Below are 4,753 nucleotides of genomic sequence, written 5' to 3' on the forward strand. Positions count from 1 at the left end.
TATGGGTTCCTATATTTTTGATAATGATTTGTCCTTGCTTATCCCCCAAAGCCTTCCTAAAGTTCTATAAAATACCCCTAATTCCTGTCCTTGGGGAGACAGTTGATGGCAGAGATCATCCTGTCTCCATGGAATTTTGGAGTTTGAATAAAGCTTTTCTCTTCCGAAAAAGCCTGTCTTGGAGACTTGCAGGTCTTACATCTGTGGCAAACAGAGAACTTGGGTTTTCTCCTGCATCACTGCTGCCCAGCGCCCTCTGTGGCCGGACTGAGACATCACAGATGAACAAGAGAAGATGTCTTGCAGGGGGTTTTGCCATTTTTGCTGTGGGCCACTTGTCTCCATAAGGAGCTCTGGTAGCGTAGTGGTTATGAATGGCGCTGCTAACCTCAAGGTTGGCAGTTCGAAACTACCAGCCGTTCCGCATGAGAAAGATGAAGCTTTCTGCTCCCGTAAAGATTAACAGCCTCAGAAACCCTGTACAGGGTCGCTATGATTCGGAACCGACTCCACGGTGCTTAACAACAACAACTTGTCTCCAATACCTTTGGTATAACATTCAGGGTGGTCTGCAGAGGCTGCCCTGGGTCCAGCCATTACCCCATCCGGGGCCTGGACTATTGGAGGCGCTGCCTGAGAATTTTTTCAAAGTTGTCATGAATGTGAACTGTCAGATAAAGAGATAGTAAGTAAGGAGTAGGCACATACCCCAAAGAATTGAAAGCAGGGGCTAACATACAAGTACATCAGGGCTCATAGCTGCATTATTCACATTAGCCAAAAGGTAGAAACCACCCACGTGTTTGTTAGCATATTAATAGAGAAGCAAAATATCCATACAATGGAACACAAGTCATCCATAAAAGGAATGAAGCTGGTACATGGATGAACTTTGAAACCCTCAGAATCTCTGAACTAAGCCAGACATGAAAGGACAAATCTATGATTCCACTTAAATATCTAGAATAATCAAATTCACAGAGACAGACAGTAGATACAGAAACTAGACAGAGACAGACAGTAGATACAGAAACTAGACAGAGACAGACAGTAGATACAGAAACTAGACAGAGACAGACAGTAGATATAGAAACTAGACAGAAAGTAGCTGGGGGTAGAGGTGGGGGAAGGCAGGCGGGAGAGTTATTATTTATTAGAGGGTGTGAAGTTTGGCAGGGTTGAGGGGTAGGGGGGCGATGGAAATGTTTGAGAAACAGACGGCCGTGGTGGTTGCACAGCATTGTGAATGTACTGCATGTCGCTGATATGTACACTTTCAAAGTGGCTAATACGGCACATTTTAGGTTGTATATATTTTGCCACAATAAAATAATGGGAAAGTACAACCTCCTTGGACCATATTCACCACCTGTGCTTTTTCATTTCTATAGCACTAATTGCTTAATATACTATATTTTTCATGTATTTCGTGTTTTGTTTTGTTTTTTAAAGTTTTTTTGTGAGTTGAGTGAAAGTTGACAGGGCAGATCATCAGTTTCACATTCAACAAATCATATCCTTTGTTTCATTACAATGATTATAATCCCCTCCATGTACCATCGCGGGAGAAAGATGAGGCTTTCTACTCCCGTAAAGATTTACACCCTCGGAAACCCTATACAGGGTCGCTATGGGTTGGAACCGACTCGATGGCACATAACAACAACAACAATGTACCATCAGTTAACAGTATTTCTCTCTTCATTTTAGCTCTTTCTTTTTTAAACACTCAGGCATATATAATAATTTAAACCACCAAAGGGCACATTCTGCAAGCCTGCTTGCCTGCCTCTTGGCCGCCAGCTCTCAATCCCTCTCTTTCCATGAAGCCATATATTTGTTTTGTTGTCTTTTTCCTCCCATCAGAATGAAGGCTCCCTTGAGGGTAGAGATTTTCTGACTACTTTTGTTAATTGCTCAGCTCTAATATCTGCAATGGATGGAGTCTTGGTGTGGTGCTGTGGGATAATGCACCAGACTGCAAGCCGTTTGAACTGCAAGGTTGGCGTGTCAAGCTCACCAGCTGCTCCTAGGAAGCCCTATTCAGGGTCGCTATGGGTTGGAACCGACTCAACAGCACTAAACAACAACAATATCTGCACCAGTGCCTGGTAATTTCAGGTGCTCAAATTCTGTGGAGTGACTGAATGCAGGGCTATCCCATTCTCCTTTCCCATTCTTGTTTATATGGAAATCCTGGAGATTTCCAAGTTAAGAAAGTTAAAATATAATAACAATAACAATAAATCTCCTGAAGAAATTAAGATTGAAGAATAAAATATTCAGCAGATGGACTCTTTACACAGATTTTTTTTCCTTGAAAGCAAGATTTTCAAGGATATTTATATGGACTATAGGACTGATGCTTGGAATTGTAAGTATTCCTAGAAAATCTGGGAAGTGCATTATTATGACTATTTGTATGTAACTCTTGTTGTTGTTAAGAGTCAGTTCCAACTCACAGTGACTTGTATAAGGTTTCCAAGGTGTGACTGGTGAATTTGAACTGCCTACCTTGTGGTTCAAACCGAGAACCGACCTTGCCATCTAGTGCTTTATCCTTCAGTGCCACACCAGGACTCCATTATATGTAGCTATAAGGGTTGTTAAGGAGCCCTGGTGACATAGTGGGTTATGAGTTGGGTTGTTAACCATAAAGTCAGCAGTTCGAATCCACCAACTGCTTCCCAGGTGAAGGATGAGACTTTCTGCTCCCATAAAGATTTACAGCTTTCCAAAGAGGTTTGTGACTTAAGATTTTAAAGCAACTACCATCTGTCAGTTTGTCACACTGTGGTGGCTTGTGTGTTGCTGTGATGCTGGAAGCTATGCCACCAGTATTTTCAATACTAGCAGTGTCACCCTTGGTGGACAGGTTTCAACTGAGCTTCTAGACTAAGACCCATTAGGAAGAAGGAAAAGCGGACTACTTCTGAATGTTTAGCCACTGAAAACCTTATGAATATCAGTGGAACACTGTCAGCACCAGAATGTTGAAACATAATGAATAACACCAGAATATTATCAGATATAGTGACAGAAGATGAACCCCTCATGTTGGAAGTTGTCAAAAATGAAATGGAATACCTAGAGATTGATATCTTAGGTATTAGTGAGCTGAAATGGACTGGGATTGATCACTGAATCTGATAGTAACATGGTTTACTAAGCCGGAAATGACAAATTGAAGAAGAATGGCATCACATTCATTATTGAAAAGGTCATTTCTTGAAATATAATGCTGTCTGTGATAGGATAATATCCATACACCCACAAGGAAGGCCAGTTAATACCACTATATTCAAACGTACTCGCTAACCACTAAAGCCAATGATGATGAAATTGAATTCGCTATGGGTCGGAACCGACTCAACGGCAATTCACAACAACAACAACCAACCTCTTCAGACTGAAATTGATTAAACATACAATCAAGATGTACTAATAATGACTGGTGATTATAATGGAACAGTTGGAAACAAGAGGAAGGGTCAGTAGTTGGAAAATATGGCCTTGTTGATAGAAACAAAGCTGGAGATGCCATGATGGAATTTTGCAAGATCAATGACTTCTTAATTGCAAATACTGTTTTAAACAACATAAAAGACAACTATTCACATGGACCTCACCAGATGGTATACACAGAAATCAATTTGACTAGATCTGTGGGAAGAGACGGTGGGAAAACGCCATATCATCAGCCAAAACAAGGCCAGGGGCAGACTGTGGAACAGACCATCAATTGCTCATACCCAAGTTCAGGCTGAAGCTGAAGAAAATTAAAAGAAGGTCATGACAGCTAAAGTATGACCTTGAACATATCCCACTAGAATTTAGAGATCATCTCAAGAACATAATTAATGCATTAGACACTAATGGCTGAAGAACACGAGAGTTGTGGGATGATATCAAGAACATCATAAAACATCAAGAAAGCAAAAAGTCATTAAACAAACAAGAAAGAAGGAAATGACCAAAATGGATGTTAGAAGAGACTTTGAAACTTACCCTCCAGTGCAGAGATGCTAAAGCAAAGTGAAGAAATTAAGAGATAAAAGAGTTGAACATAAAACCTCCAAGGACAGCTCAAGAAGATAAAGTCACATATCACTGAAATTTTCTAAGTGGAGTTAGAAAATCAAAAGGGAAGAAGACAGTTAGCATTTCTTAAGCTGAAATAACGGAAGAAAAAATTCAAGCACCAACTTGAAATATTGAAGGATTCTATGGGCAACATAATGATACAGAAAGCATCAAAAGAAGATGGAAGAAATATACAGAGTCACTGTACTAAAAAGAAATGGACGATGTTCAACCCATTTCAAGAGATAGCCTATGATCAAAAGTCAAAGGAACTCAAGGTTCACTGAAGACATTGACAAAGAACAAGGCTCCGGGAATAGATGGAATATAAATTGAAATCTTTCAACAAACTAATGCAGCACTGGGGTACTCATCTATGCCAAGAAATTTGGAAGACAACTACTGGCCAATTGATGAAAGAGATCCATATTTGTGCCCATTCCAAAGAGAGGTGACCCTACATAATGCGGAAATCCTCAGACAATATTATTAATATCACATGCAAGTTCAATTTTGCTAAAAATAATTTTTTAAATGACCGTAACAGCACATTGACAGGGAACTGCTGGAGGTTCAAGCCAGATTCAGACAAAAATGTGGAATGAGGGATATAGTTGTTGATATCAGATGGATCTTGAATGACAGTAGAGAATACCAGAAAGATACTTAC

The sequence above is a fragment of the Chrysochloris asiatica genome, unplaced genomic scaffold (assembly GCF_000296735.1).
Source record: "Chrysochloris asiatica unplaced genomic scaffold, ChrAsi1.0 scaffold00007, whole genome shotgun sequence".
In the NCBI taxonomy this organism is placed as follows: domain Eukaryota; kingdom Metazoa; phylum Chordata; class Mammalia; order Afrosoricida; family Chrysochloridae; genus Chrysochloris; species Chrysochloris asiatica.